The sequence below is a fragment of the Haemaphysalis longicornis genome, unplaced genomic scaffold (genome assembly GCF_048455015.1).
Source record: "Haemaphysalis longicornis isolate Haplotype H1 unplaced genomic scaffold, Haemaphysalis longicornis Haplotype H1 scaffold_26, whole genome shotgun sequence".
NCBI lineage: Eukaryota > Metazoa > Arthropoda > Arachnida > Ixodida > Ixodidae > Haemaphysalis > Haemaphysalis longicornis.
Window position 1 is genome coordinate 1,268,279 of NW_027526319.1, and position 16,552 is coordinate 1,284,830.

Below are 16,552 nucleotides of genomic sequence, written 5' to 3' on the forward strand. Positions count from 1 at the left end.
GCCGATATTGTGCTGTGTGTGTAGAACAGGGAAGAAAATAGTACGCACTAACCGTTAGAGGGGCAATAAGTTGCTACGGCTTAAGCGGGCAACCCATAGTTAAATCGGGGCGGTGGGGGCGGGGGGATCCCTGCAAGTACGTTTAAACCGCAATTACTCGTTTAAGCGGGTACGGAATAACGAGGTTCGACTTTATCACATCCCTACCCAATCAAACTATTAACACAGCTTCAAGGTCTGCACAAATGTTACTGAATACAGTAAAAGCTCGCTAATTCGAACTATAGGTTAATTCGAACTCACAGTTAACTCGAACTTACGCCACGGTCCCGGTACCGCCCTGTGTATTTCAATGGGTGAAAACTCCTGATAATTTGAACGCGTCGGTATCCGGAACGGTTAATTCGAAGTGCGATCCCCTCGTTTCCATCGTTCCTCTCAGAAGTGGTCGGCCCAGAGGATTAAGATGTGTGGCAAATCCAAACCAAACCAAATTAACTAGATATGCAAAACAACAACACAGAAAAACAATAGCGAAGCGAGCGCGCTACGCTGCGCCGACAGCTTTTTTTCGGACTGCGCAATTATTTTCGTTCACTGTTCGAGCTCCATGAACATCATTTACGAAATCATCTGCCGCAAACGTCTAGTAGTGCCTCATTCCCGATAAGAAGTCCAGAGGTGGCTTCTTTGTGTTCTGAACGCGCAGTGTGCTCGATGTGCATTCTTTCTAGCGCCCACCCGCTAGTTCGAACTCCGCTTAATTAGAACAATTTCATGGTCCCATTGTAGTTCAAATTAACGAGCTTTTACTGTAATGTGTTTGCGGTAGGGTGCAAACAGGGATGAGGTTAACAGTCAGGTCGGCTTGAGCTGAGGTGTACATAGCTTAACCCATGCTGAAGGGTCGTTGCCGATATGGGCTAATCACCATCATTCCTGACCAGTTTGCAATTGCAGTGCCAAACTCTTTAAAATACCGCGACATTTCGAAACACCGACGTTTGAGCCTCCGCTCTCCTTCTCCAATGCACAACCACCTCATTAGAGAGGAGCGCAGAGAGTGGCGTCCACTGCTGACCAACGAAAACCCACATTTCAGCCTTCTCCAAGCGATATATCCTCAGCGAGCAACGGAACGGAAGCTGACAGGTGTAACATTAAATGACAAGAAGAGAGCGGACTGGGTCAGGGAACAAACGCCTGTTAAGGACATATTAGTAGAAATTAAGAAGAAGAAATGGGCGTGGGCAGGGCATATGTAATGCGGAGGCAAGCTAACCGTTGGTCATTAAGCTGCAGGCCACCCTGGACCGTTGCCCCAAACGCAGGAGCGCCCCGGGAATCGATGGGGTGACGTACCAGATGCTGCGCAACCTGGACGTCACCCACCTGGGGCCGCTCCTGCTGCTCTTCAAATACGCCTGGACGACGGGCACCCTCCCGGCAGCCTGGCTGGTGGGCCTGGTGTCCCCACTCCTGAAGGCGGGCAAGCCGCCTTCGGAGCCAGAATCCTACCGGTCGGTGTCTCTCACTTCCACGGCGGGCAAGGTCTTGGAGCACGTGGCCCTCGCGCGCCTGCGGTGGATCGCCGACCAGCGGGGAGTGTTCCGGGAGCAGCAGAGCGGCCTCAGGCGGCACCGCTGCACTGCTGACTCCCTGGGCGACGTCGTCTCCATGCTCGAGCAGGCCCAACACGACAAGGAGGTGGCCTACCTCCTGCTGCTCGACATGAAGGCGGCGTTCGACACTGTCCCGCACGGCGCCATCCTGGAGGCGCTGGACGGCATGGTCGTCGTGGGGCACCTCAGGGGCTACGTGCAGGCGTTCCTGGCTGGCCGAACCTTCCGGGTCAAGGTCGGCCGGGCAACCAGCAGCCCACGGGACGTCTGCTCTGGGGTGCCCCAGGGGGGCGTGCTAAGCCCCTTCTTGTTCAACCTGGTGCTGGCCCCGCTTCCAGACTGCATCCCCGCTGGCCTCCAGTACCCAGTGGGGATTGCGGTCTATGCTGATGACGTCGCCATCTGGACGCACGGGCCCACCGGGGAGAACATGCGCGTGAGGGCGTGCCTGCAGACGGCGCTGGACTCGGTCGCGGCTTTCCTGGCAAGCCGCGCCCTGGTGCTGTCCGAGGCCAAGACGCAAGCGCTCATGCTGCACCCCAAAGGGAAGACCACCCGCCGTAAAACGCCCGAGTTCCTGCTCAACGGCAAGCCCCTCCCATGGCGCCACCAGGTCACCTACCTGGGCCTGCTCGTGGACTGCCGGCTGTCGTGGATCCCGGCCACGAAGGCCTTGCAGAAGCGTGCTGCCGGGGTGCTGCACGGAGTGCGGCAGCTGCTCGCCCGTGGCAACGGGTGCTCCCACCAGGTGGCGCTTCGCATCTACAGCAGCATGGCCTCGTCGGCCGTGCTGTATGCACCACTGACCTCCACTAGGGGAGCTGGATGGCGCTTAGAGCGCGGTGACGTGAAGCCACCGGAAGTCGGCGGCCTTGTCCCGGAAGCCGGTGCTTGCTCCCGCCTGACTGCTGCCGGCGTGCGTGTTTTGAGCACTTCTCTCAAAAGAATGCCTGCCTGCTGTGCTGTTACTTGCACAAGCAGGCCAGAAAAGTCCTCTGGAAAGACGTTTCATGCGTAAGTGCCCTTAAATCATTCTTAATTTCCCGTAACTGACTTGCAGGGAGCATGAAGAAAACATTTGCGATGCGTAGGACGGTGTGTTAAAGCAGTCCGGTATTTGTCTCGCAGGTTTCCGCGTTCCCAGCCCCTCTTGTACCAGCAGTGGGTTGTGAACCTCAAAAGGGACAAATGGAAGCCATCTCCAGGCAGCAGACTTTGCAGCAACCACTTTACCGAGGCGTGTTTTGACCGCTCGGATTCAAGAACGCGTCTGAAAAGCGACGCCATCCCAACGCTGTTTTCTTTCCCGGAGCACTTGCAGAAGGTAAGACTTCTTCTCTCTGTGCACCAATCATTTCTACGCAAAGTGAAGGGCTGCATAGAAGATCTTTCCCGGGTGTAGAATCTGACATGCACGGCAAAAGTGACATATACCGCTGCCCAAGGCCATACACCTGGGTGATATTTGAGACGGCACGCCGTGCGCGCTTTTGCGACGCCGCTCCGGAGAATTCCCGATAGCGCCTTTCTCGCGCGGTAGACTAGCAGTGCGTGAGTGGAAGACTATATGTGCGACTGCGCTCACTGTTGTTCAATCCGAACTCTGAAGGCCTGGTGTACATATATACGACGCTTAAGTAAACCGCCGGCTGCTATTCGGTTGTGGGAACATTGCAATTGGTGGAGCATTTGATTGATTAATTAAATTGATGGTTGATGGTTGAGTTCTGATGGTCACTATAACGAAAATCATGCCTTTTTTCAGAAAACTCCGAAACGAAAACCACCCAAGGATAGAGCCCCAATTCCTGACTTATCCACGTCAGATGAGGCACCCAGCAGCCCACCAACACCTCCTCCTGAGCCATCAAGAAGTGTAAGCTTACTTTCAGATAAGCGCTAACAATAAGATACAAATGAATTGTGAAATATAAGAACTCGAAACAGTTTCTACCGCCTTTAGGCTGCGTGATGATAGTTACCAATAGGAAAGCTTGATGTCCTGCAGCGCAGTTTTTCTTGAACTGGCCGATGCATGAAAGGAAATAAGGAAATTTGGGAAGGACAAATTTGGGAAGCCTGATTTTTACTTTTAGTGAACAGGTTTTTGTAGGTTGATTTCTCGTATATTGACATTTTTTGTGGTTGTTGAGCTTATAAATTTATTATTTACAGGCATTTGATCACAGCTATGCCGTCATGGACACTCCAAAAACTCTAAAAAGGAGACTGGACAAGTGCACTGATGTCACTGAAGGCATCAAAAAGAGGCTGAAGCTTAGCCAGCAACGGGAGCGTCGGCTGAAGACCCGGGTCGCATCATTGAGCGAAATTGTTGACGACCTAAGGCAGAAGCAACTTATCTCAGAAGATGGTTGCACAATGTTGGAGAAGTGCTTTACCGGAGTGCCCCTTGAAGTTATGCAGCGCATCCTGAAGCAGTCAAGTGAAGGGGACGAAGCAGCCAGGCCGAGTCGGGAGAAGTACTCGCCCACATTGCGTATGTTTGCACTGACCCTGCAGTTTTATTCTACGAAAGCGTATAATTACGTGCGGGAAACGTTTGACTGCGCCTTGCCACACCCATCCACAATAACGAAGTGGTATAGCACAGTTAATGGAGAACCTGGTTTTACCGGAGAGGCAATGAATGCCATTCGCGTGAAGGCTAATGAAGCCAAAAAGAACCAAAAGGAACTGCTGTGCAGCCTCATGGTAGATGAGATGGCCATAAGGAAGCACGTGGAGTGGGATGGGAGAAAGTTTAGAGGCTATGTGGATATCGGCACCGAGATGGATGATGACAGCACCGATGTGGCAACTGAAGCCATGGTTTTCATGGTTGTTTCTCTTGACTCGCATTGGAAAATACCCTGTGGGTATTTCCTCATAAATGGGATGACTGGAAAAGAAAGAGCAAACGTTGTAAAGCTATGCTTGACAAAACTTGCTGAAGCAGGAGTTCGCATAGTGTCCCTAACCTGCGATGGGCTGAGCTGCAATTTTGCGATGTTCAAGGACCTGGGGGCTTCGCTGGTGGATGAGTGCGAAATGGTGACGTCATTCCAACACCCTGTCACAAATGAGAAGGTGCACTGTTTTCTTGATGTGTGCCATATGCTAAAACTTGTGCGCAATGCCCTTGCCTCTCTTGGCTGTCTAAAGGATTCATCGGGGTCATTAATACAGTGGCAATACATCCATGAGCTACACAAGCTCCAAGAACAACAGGGGTTGCACGCTGCAACGAAGCTTCGGGCGGCACATATTGAGTGGCAGAAGCAAAAAATGAAGGTAAACCTTGCCGCCCAAACATTGAGTGCCAGTGTGGCAGATGCCATTGACTTCTGTCGAGAAGACTTAAAGCTGCCTCAATTCAAGGATTCGCAAGCGACTACGAAGTTCATTCGCCTCTTCGACCGGCTGTTTGACTGCCTGAACTCGCGCAACCCTGTGGCTCGTGGATTCAAAGCACCCCTTCGGCCTGGCAGCAAGGGTATCTGGTTGTCATTTCTGAAGGAAGCTCAGGATTACATTAGGGGCCTCACTGGACCAACAGGGATTACCATTTTGAAGACTTCGCGGAAGACTGCCTTTCTTGGTTTTCTCGTCAGCATCGAAAGCACCATCGGGCTGGCATCTTCCTTGCTCCTTGGAGAAGCTGCCCCGTTGCGCTACCTACTGATGTATAAGCTCTCGCAAGACCACATTGAACTCTTCTTCGCTGCCATACGCTGCAAAGGAGGGTGGAACAACAACCCCACAGTTGCACAATTTGTGGCAGCTTATAAACGCCTAGTTGTGCACACCGAGGTCAAAGGAGGGCGAGGAAATTGTGATGCGCTTGATGAAACCTGGATTTTGTATGTAAGCAGCGGGACCGGGGCTCATGATGAGCTGGACATGACTGTGGCAAAGCAGAATGGTGGTGGAGATCTCCAGCATGATCCCGAGCTTTCCGAGGAAAGTGAGTTGGAAAGGGAGGCTGAGTGCCTTCCTTCGCTCTCGCCGTATGTCGGGAACATCACCGGGTACATTGCGGGCTTTGTGTGCCTGATGGTGGGCAGAAGGATCCCTTGTGCTACATGCCACGCAGCAACTGTGTCAGAGAGAAGTCCGTCGGCCTTCTTTGACCGGAAAAACCGTGGTGGTCTGCAGAAGCCGTCATCATCTACAATTTACATCTGTCAGACCACAGAGAAAGTGATACGCAGAGAAGACAACTTGCATGGCACAAGCCTTCCAAAGAAGGGGAATCTTTCCGATTCATTGACAGTTTCAGTTATGACAGAGCTTTCCGGTCACCTCGAGAAGCTGTACCCCGAGCTACATGATCACATGTTCGAATCCGCGGCTGACTCAAACCACTTTGTGCGACTGGTGAAGTGTGTGATCGCTTCATATATAAAGATAAGGATGCATCACACCGCGAAGACGGCGACGGCCAAGATAACTGGATCAAACATCCGCAAGCAGCTCACAAAGCTTATCCTATTCAAGCACCAGTAAACATTCGCACAAATTGATCAGTACGTGTCTTCTACATCAAGTCCAATAAATAGGCCTTGCGGCCTTCAGGTCCTTTTCTTCAGTTTCATGTTCTCCATTACTATAAATCGATATCAAGCATATGTGCAGTGAATTCTACTCACGGTTTTTATTATAAAACACACTGGTTATAATACAACGGGGAACAGCTTGGTCTGAGCTATAGGCAACTTTGTTGCTGAAGTTAACATTTAGGTGCAGTAAAGGTTACTTAGGCTCCACCCCCCCCCCCCATTCTCAGGCCAATCACTGTCTCCTGGGGATCTGATCGGGTGGATTACCAAAGCCGGGCTTAAACCACAGTTGGCAACGCCCCCCGTAACCCTTGAAAACCAAACAAATACAACAAACACTCAGAAACCCGCGAAGACGCGTGCAAGCGGCCGCGAAAGCTTCTATAAACGTGGCCTGCGTCGCTAGATCCCACACCTCGTACAAGACCGGACAGCCACTCCGAACAGCTGGGGCCCATAACCGTCCATCTTAACAAAACGCGGCGCGTCTCCAAGATTATCCGCTGTTGACAGGCGATGCTCCGTTAATCGTGAGAAAAAGAAAACGGACGCGCATTAGTCAGAAGGCAGTTTTACGTGCATACGCTGTCTCATTAAAAGCGCATTAAGACACTGATCTGCGCCTACATAGCCCTTATTGTCACTTGGTTTACCCTACTAACCAGGAGCAAGTATTTACAAAAAAAGAAATAAACGAAACGTGATCCAAAGAACAGCAGCACCCCGGCATAACTCGTGTCGCGCGTACCGCGTCGCGCAGCAGACGACCGCCTTCCGGGACAAGCGGCGGCACTTCCGGTGGCTTCGCGAGCTCCCGCTTCGGGGAGCGGCGGTGCGCCATCCAGCAAAACTAGTAGAGGTCAGTGGTATGCACTGCCTCTTGCGCATTTGACGCGCCGCCGGTGGGAGCAGCTGGAACTGGACCAGCGCCGGGCCATCCGGCTCTGTCTGGGCCTCCCCAGGCACTCTCCCGTGGCGGCCACCTACACTGAGGCAGCCACATGGCCCATCGAGATGCGGGCCCTCCAGACGGGTCTGCGCCACATTGACCGGCTGCGGAAGTCCCTGGACGGAGCTGCCCTGCTGCAGCGGTTCCGCGGCCGGCCGGACTCGCAGATGGGCATGCTGCTGCAGATCTACGACGAGAATATCGCAGTCCCGCAGCGGCCCCGTCTGGAGCCGCCTCCGCCTGGCACGGGGGAGGCCCTACAGATTGCCACCAGGCTTCCCGGGGTGCGCAGCAAGCGCTCCACCCCCCATGCGGCCATCTACCAAGAAGTGGCTACCCTGCTGCAGGAGGGCGCCAGCGGCCGCCGCCTACACGTCTTCACGGACGGCTCGGTGCCGCCCCACACGGGCAACGCGGCAGCCGCCTGCACGGCTCCCGCGGTCGGCGCCAGCCGAACATGCCGACTGCCCTTCCCCGCGTCGTCGACCACGGTGGAACTGGCCGGCCTGCACCTGGCCGCAGACCTGCTGCTCGAGCGGGCAGGCTAGGACAGCGAGGCCCTGGTCCTGACGGACTCCCGCCCAGCTCTGCTGCGACTGCGGGAGGCAGACCAGCCGTCCAGCTCCTACGGGTACGTGGAGACGTCGCTGGCGGCCAAACTGCATGCAGTGGCCTCTGGCGGCTGCCATGTCCAACTGCAGTGGCTGCCATCCCACATGGGCATCCCGGGGAACGAGGAGGCTGACGCCCTGGCCAAGGGCGCCCACCAGCATGACACTCCCGTCTCCAGGGACGTCACAGCGTACGACGCCGCACGGCAGCAGCTGACCCGAGTGGCCCTCACCATGCGCCCAGACCGCCGTGTGGTGAGTGGCCAGGCCCCTCGAGTCCTCCCGGGGCGTCTGAGTAGGGACGACCGCAGCCTGCTGCTCCGACTGCGGCTCAACTGCTGCGACGTGGCAGCCAGACTGCACCACCAAGGCCGCTGCTCCTCCCCCTCCTGTGCCCACTGTCCCGAGCCCGAGACCCTGGAGCACCTACTATGCTCCTGCCCGGAGTTTGCAGCACACCGGGGAGGGCTGCAGACTTCGCTTCAGCGTCTTGGGCTGCCCTACCAGCACCTCGAGAGTCTACTGTTCCCGACGGGCCCCGCCGGAACCCGCCGCGACGTCTTCCGCCACCTGCTCACCTACCTGGAGGCCGCCGGTCTCAACAAGCGCCTGTAGACGGCCGTCTGCTGTCCGCGCCATTGCTGCTGCTGCTTCGCTTAGCTTTAAGTAGAGGCTCCACGTTTTAATTTCCTAGCTTACCCATCACTTTCATCACCCCTTTTCTCCTCTAATCTTTCATCCCCCCTCCTCCCCCTCCCCCCCCCCCGCACTGGGTTGTATGCAGGTGAGCCCCCAGCTGGGCTCAATATTATCCCCAGTGCATTTTATTTCCTTTTCTCTTGAACCACTTAGTAGTAGTAGTAGGGTAACAGAGTGGATCCCAAGAGAAGGCAAGCGTTGCAGGCGGCGGCAGAAAGTTAGATGGGCAGATGAGGTCAAGAAGTTTGCGGGGATAAACTGCACGCAGTTAGCACTGAACCGGGATAATTGGAGATCTATGGGAGAGGCCTTTGCCCTGGAGTGGGCGTAGATAGGATGATGTGATGATTATTATTATGATGATGATGATGATGATGTCGTAGTCTACCTTTCAAAGGCGACCGAGAAACAGCTACCCTTAACCACGTCTCATGGCCCTTCCCCTAAAATAAGACAGTACCCGTGAACGACAATCCAACGACCGAACAATGGAAAGCCGTGCTCTTCAGCTGGACCCTGGAAGATAAACGCAGACTCACCTTCCAGGGCAGACTGGTCAAGAAGGTATGGGTGACAGCCGAAGCTACAGGGGCTCCGGAATGAGGGCTCCTCTCACTTCGGAAGACGAAGATCTCTTTTTTCCATGAATACAGTTTCTCCACCACGTCTTCACCATGCATTTTCTTCTGATTAATGTAACAGCCGATGATCTGCTTTGCCTGCGAACCTCTAGTCCGGGTCGCCTGGAAGGGCGCCATCAATGGAGCGCTGATAGTCACGACGGCCTAATAAATCTGCGATATACATTTATCAATAAATGCTCTGAATTGTCCCCACTGACGTCTGCCCTTACTTTTTATTGTGAAACCGAGTGTTCAGTGCCAGCAACCATTCGTTCCAACAATTTGTTGCGTGGCACCTAGAACACTTTTATTTGCGATGAAAGTAAAACTCCGACGTATACAATCTGATCTATATTTGACGTAGTTATCAAATCTGGGAAAAAAAACAAAACGGAATTTTCAAATAAAATATGACAGGTAACAATATTCGGAATGTGCTTGCGGCTCTCCTGCCAACTGTGTGAATAACACGGGAGCCAAACGGCAGTGACGCGTTTAGTCCACTGAATTTTCTGCGCAATTCCAAACGTCATCGGACCAGCATCTTCCGACAGCATGCAAGCACGGCGTAGATGCTCCCCACAATGATTCCAACCTCGTGTGCCGGAGACCAAAGAAACGGAAAGCAGGCGTCCAGGAAGTATTTTTCTAGGAAGGCGCCCAGCACCGGGGGACATGGTAGCTTGAACCACAGGACCGGGTAGCGCCCCAGCGGGATTAGCTTCAACAGCCTGAACCCGTTGCCCTCGGCAGCCATCCTGTCGTCTGTGACCAGGCATAGCTGCGAAATAATTACGCCTTCTTGCATATAAAGTTCTCCCACAGCATTTCGGTCAAGTTATGCAACTTAGCGACATCGAGTATTTTCACTAGCATTTCACCGATTTCGAGTCTAATCATAGACCCAACACCTAGATAAGCGCTCACCAGGAAGGAAATACTGGCATGATTAAAGTTGACTGAATGTATGATAATATTCACTGAAAAGTTTAGCTATCAGTTTCTTTGCTTGGCAACACTAGAAACGGCAACGGACATGGTGCGGCCTGTGCCATTGCGGCCGCACGCCGCTGAAAAAAACAACATCGGCGTGCGTCGTCTGCTCCGTTTCAACCCGATTCTCAGCGGTAGTATCAACAGAGGTGCTATTAATCGCACTCACACTGGAGTCGAGGCCTTACTTTGCGTTCGGTGGGCTTGAGTTTGGAACGTCCAACACACATCATGTGCTTAGCACGCACAAGTACCGTTATTCCGCGGAACCCCACGTAACCTGTGACGGCGCACTCACATGGTTGGCTGCATGCGTGCCTCGCCAGTGAATACAACGTACAGTATTTCCAATTATTTTAGTCCTTCTATTCATTAAGAGACACAGAGAGAACTTTATCGGGGTGCAGCCAGTGGTTCTAAACGTGGGCCAATAGCCCATTGGCGGTAGCAGCGTCTTCGGCCACCTGAATGGCCCGGACTTGATCGGCTGGGTAGGAGCTTGGCTATACATTCTCCCATTGTTCTAAACTAGATGGTGAGATCTACTGTAGGCATTGACTGAAGTTACGTTTTTAAAGCGGATTACTACAGCTATTAGTCGTGCGGTCATTATATGCAGTAATTTGAGCCATCGCGCGGTAGCTTTACAAAACTGGACCCAGAGTACAATGCCACGAGTTCTTAGAAGAACGGTTGCAAACCACCACAAATGGTTGGAAGAAAACAACGAAACGACGCGCTCAAGCAAATTTACGGCTTTGAGACCTGCAAAGACCCGATGTTAACACTCCACCTCTGTCGCTTCATGGTACAAATCTTTTAGGTATTCTTACTGGGACGGCTGCGGAGGCTGGTTAGAGTGAAAAACAGAGATCAGTTGGACGAACGGCATCTAAAAGTGCCTTCGCCACATGTGTGCATAAGAAACATGTATGTGCCACATCATACATTACATCATGTGCCACATCATGTATGTGCCACATGTCATACCGAAGGTTCAGCAATGATGTGCCTCAAGAAACCATAGCAGCTATCACTGAAAAGGCTTTCTTTCACCGGACGTTATGGATTTTGTAAACCATTACACAACTATTATAAGGATCATGGTTTTGTCCTTTCCAACTATTCCTACCGCTTAGTTTGTTGACGCCCGATTCGCACCTTTAGCGCAAGTATTGCAGCAGTGGCTCCGGTGTAGCATTTGTACGCCATCTCAAAGCTGAAGACGCCCGCAAAGACGGAGAGGCCGGACTCGGCCAGTATCCGAGCAAACCAGCAGTACAGCAGACCTGTGGCGGCCGTCATGGTGACCACGCGAACGGCGAATCTTGCTGAGCCCATGCTCCGTTCATAACGGTAGCCCAAGGACATCACTGTCGCAACTACATATGCTGTGTGGAGATTGTTGTGCGAGAAGAGCGGCGAGAGGAAAAGACGCGTCCAGTCGCCTCTGCAATTAATAAAAGCGACACGTCATTAGACGCTTCGGTACGTATGCGTTTTTCAAAGAATACAAGTACACCCACCGACACAGAAGCCGCGCTATTTTACCTACTATTTTACCGTCTCCGAGCTAAATCGACTCCCACACATGCACACCTGACTCTTATCTGAATCCACCTTTTCTCCTAATTACGTCCTTACTTCACCTCATTCCATCTATATCATATAATTCCATTTATCTACATTATCCGTACCTACCAATCAATACCATCAATTAGTTTGCAGTATTTAACTTTGGTAACAATTATTCATCTCTTATACACGGCTGGGTGCTTTGGTTAACGTCTGGCCTTTATTATGTCGTGTTTTGCTTCGTGTATTGTTGCACCTTTCGTGTCGACGTTAGTGTTAATCACGGTCCCCATCTAACGAGACAGATGAGGATTTCGGCCTAATACGTGCATCATTCTGGAGAAGAAATGTAAGGTTCATATGCAAACGTGTATCCAGAAACCCTACAATTTTGATAGCAAGTCATTGAATTTTCTAAAACTAAAGCTGAATAGTTTGAATCGTGTAACAAGAAATATTAACCAGTGAATTTGGTTAAAAGCGGCTGGGCAACACAGCCTCGTATTTTACGTTTTCTTGGTGGACTTGTGAATTTACTGTATTGAAATGTTTTCCAGAATTTCATACTTTAACATGTACAGTAATGAACAAATCAAATGAGAACACGAAAATATGAACCAGAATACGCAAAATCAAAGAAAATGCGTAGTGTACATAAATTTACAGTATGCGTCAACCTCTCGATTTCGCGCCCGGGTTCCTATGACCGTCTTGAGTGAGTTCACCAGTCAGCTAACTTTCTCCCTTTCAGCATGAATCGCGCATCCTCTTCACGAAACACTCGCCTTTCCTCCGGAGATATTAGCGAACGCGCACGTGACACTTCCGGAAAGACCCCGAGTGAAAGGCATGCCACGCCTGCTAAGTTCCGTCCTCTTTGACCTTCTTTATTTGTTATACACAGCATCCTTCACCACTTCATTCGATATCGTTCAGTTTCTAACCGTGTCTGCAATGAAATAATGTACGGAGCCACTCTCTTTCACTCTCTCTATCATGGTGTTACATCATTTTCGTGTGCTCATATTTTTCCAGCCCATTATGTGTCCAATCGCACTGACCACGATCGTAAAGTCTCGCCCATATTCGCAAGAACCAAAAAGTACCAAAATTTCCCTTTTGTGCTATCCGTAAGCGAGTGGAACGAGCTACCCCGCGAGATTGTAGCGGTGGATGACCCGTCTAACTTCCAATCTGCTCTGCGCAAATTTCTGAATGTGGAAAGTTCCGAATGATGCTTCTTGTGTGCCCTGTTGTATCTTGTGTGCCAGTGCAGCGTTGATGTTCGGCTGCCATGTGTACTTCTTGGCATTGGAATGTACTGCGGGTATGAGATGCGCTGTGTGGTAACTCCGTGTCGCTTCTTGTTCTTCTTCTTTTTTTTTCCTTCCTTTTTTTTACGAATGTTTCTTTCGCCCAGTTGTCTGTTCTCTCAGTGCGGTCTTTTTTATGCGTGTTGACGTATGCATTGTATGGATAGTATCCCCCCCTATGTAATGCCTCTCGGGGCCTTTAGGGTATTCAAATAAATAAATAAATAAATAAAAATAAAAGACCTTTTAGCAGAGGTACTGGTGCTTAGTGAGCACACAATTTCCGCGCAATCAACAACCGCACCACTAATAAGACAGCGAAAAGAAAACAACTGGCGGTGCTCAGAAAAATTGCCGGTCCTTGTGGCAGGTCATCGTGACGGAAGGCCGTGGTTTCCCGTGAGAGAATGCTAAATGCAGTACCGTGCACCAATTCGTGTGGCGGGGAAGAGTAGAGGAGATAAAGTGCGTATGTATGCATCTTATGCTTCACTCCGAAAGGCAAAAAAATATGCGCCGCGTGTCAAGCTTCCAAATCAGGTTAAAGATACCCAGGTGACTGAAGTATTCCAAAGCCCTCAGCTACGTGGCTCCTCATATCCTCGGCGTTACGACTACGGTCGCTGTGAAACGCCACCCCGTTACAAAGAGGAAGCCGCTAAGCATCATCATCATCAGCAGCAGCAGCAGTTCCGGTAAGTGAAATCACACTGAATTTCAGTCTTTGATAAAGGGATTAGCATGTTTGGCCGATAGCCTGTCGCTCTCAGCCATATGTGAAGCATCGGCCAGGGTTGAGCGGAAGGCAACGTGGGAAGAATATAGTCTGCTGACCGATGAAGGGGATGATAGTTCGTATGTGCTCCTAGTCGTTTAGTACTGCTTGGAGCTGCTCCAAGGCCACTACGTGTTCTATTTTCCCGTACCGTTTCTACGATGTCCCGTGGCCATGAAAGAGTAAACGAACACCACGCTCAAAGGAAAAATGGTCGCGTATCTGCTTCTTTTGTCGGTAATGTCAACGAAACACGATAGTCCTTTTGCCTAATTTGCCAAGTAAAGGCCTCCTTTGCTTTCCCGCTCCCCTCTCATGCTGTTCCTCCCCCGTCGCGCTTATCCCAAGGTAAAGCGCTGGAGTACTACTCAAGCCAATTTAAATTTACTGTGTTCCACTGCTCCAGGCCGGGTGCCTCGATGTCAGCGGTGCCGTACGGCGGAGACGGGCGTGAATTGAGTTGCGCTACTGCAACGTTTATAGAACCCCGTTGCCCTTCTCTACGTGCGTTCCAAGCGGAACGTGGAACCTATCTAGTGAAACCTTTCGTTGCTGTTGCCGTTTGAGTTCTTAAATGCCGCCAGGAGCTAAAATAACCAAGAATCCATGAATTTGTAAATAGAGGAAAACTGCAGATATCACTTTTGTATTCATTTTCCGCCTTACATTTGCGTAATGTCTTGTTCTTGTTCAACAATGTTGACAATTACGAGCAGTGGCACCGGACTTAGGCGTTTAGATTTGGCTGTGGGTATGTAAACCTATTGTGCAGCTTGTTTCACTTTCGCCGGGTAGCTGAATCGAGTCACAAAAAGAGAGACAGACATACAGACAGACCAAAATTTGTGCGTTTAAGTAGCCCAAGAAAGATTTAATAGCCATTGACAGGCCTTAAAGGGTCCATGAAGAGAAAATACAACTTTGTTTAACTTTAAGGAGTCAGGCTTCAGTACCTCACTCAACTCCATTCCGGCCACAAAAGACGTTTTTTAACCGATAAAAACGCAAGAAACACTTGAGAACTTTCAAATTACGAGCCACAGTGACGCGTTATCGGCGCGAGTGACGTCATATGGGCCAGCACTAAAACATAATTTTCAGTGGGTTAGGTGCACGTTAGCATTCAAGTTATTCGATCAAACGGAACTAGCGGCCCCACTACAATCGTCCAGTCATGTGTCCTGGCGATTTATTAGTTCGGCAGCCGTCAATCGCCCAAACAAGATTATGTGGCGTCATAGAAAAGTTGCTGGAAACTGGCTAGCGAGTCGTCACAGCTTCAAACGTTTTCTTTAATATGTACGTTATTTTTTGGAAGTTTGCGATTAAATTGGTATCATTTTTATCAGGACAAATCAGCCTTTCTAATAAACCAAACTTGTGTTTTGTCTTCATGGCTCCTTTAAGAATGGAGGCCATGTGTAAGCATTGTTAAGCAGCGGTGAGAAGCAGCCAGTGGCACCAGCGTACATGGGTGTACACCGCCACATCTAGAAGCACTTGGCCAACGCCCAGCTTTGGACGCCGTCTAGCGTGTGAAACAAGCCTTGATTTATCTCGAACGAATACCCGATGCATGGCTCATAATGTCATTCTAGCACCGAAACAGGAATATTCCGTGTTCGCTCTCTACCAGAGTTGTGGAGGCGCGAATTTTTAGTACTACCGAAGGCTTGAGACGTTCAGGTTCTGTGTTATTACGCGCCGAAGTTATAATTGGGCTATAAGGCCTGTCGTGGTGGAGGGCTCCGGGTTATTTTTAACGAGTTGAGAACATTTTAACATGCACCGAAACTTCAAAGCTGTCATTTTAAATTTTTTTTCTTGTGTGATATCTTGGTGATTAGAATTTCGAATATTTCAGGGACCGACAGCATCCTTTATCTGTAAAAAAGTGTATTTTGATGTTGCAGTATTCACCGTCTTTGAATTTAATTTGCCCATTTCTCATTTTCAGCTCGAATCCATCACTCTTGGGTAATTTATTTGTTCTGTAAAACCTAGTTGCCGCTTTTGATGTAATAAGCCTCACATCTGAAATTTTGCCCTTAAATAAGGTGCACTGTCAAGATTGAAGTTTTCGATCGTATCAGATGGGTAGAATTAGGAGTTTGGATTTCAGATCTTCTCATAAATTTTTGGCGCGAAATTTTTCTTTCAGGGACGCCAGTCACTGGAGTGACTTTTGTAGCACAAGCTACATTTTTGTCATCAAGTGTAAACTATTGCATACGGACCATTCCGCTGTCCAGATCCAACTTACAGCGCGTAAACTCTAATGTGCATGCTGTGCATCCCTGCCGCAGGCTACTACAATAACCCCAAACACGCTCCGAATAATTCCAAGTTCTCAGTTTTAGTTATATTCAACCTTTGAATTCCCGGCGAATATTTCAAATTTACCGGGCTCTTATTTGCCATTTTACTTTACATGTGGGCATTTAAATTTTCAATATCCCGCCAAAACATTTCGACTACCTAGGGGACAAGTTTCATCTGCTTTTTCTTTCCCTTTTGTGGTAATCTCGCCTCCCTCTTATTGCTTTGTAAAACCCGTGCCTCGGAACTTATTAAAAATGCAGTTGAAGCTATTTGGTGATGTTATGAAAGTTTTGAATGAAGGCCACTAGGTTAGTCCAGCTCCTACTCCAGGTATTCGCTTTATCTTTAAGAACCTTTTTCTCGACTATACACCACTCGGACATAAGCCGTGCGCTGCTGAAAAAGAAGTGCCCTTGCTGTGCGCACATACGATGCGGCTCGATTCCACCAGTTAATCTTGTGAACATCCGTTCTGTGTTGTTTCGAAAGATTGATTTATCGATAGAAA

The 16,552-nt window shown here is 50.2% G+C and overlaps 1 pseudogene; it reads left to right on the plus strand.

Annotated features, from left to right (window-relative positions):
- The first annotated feature begins 2,568 nt into the window (after positions 1-2,568).
- On the plus strand, positions 2,569-6,590 carry LOC144172750 (THAP domain-containing protein 1-like; annotated as a pseudogene).
- Positions 6,591-16,552: the final 9,962 nt, after the last annotated feature.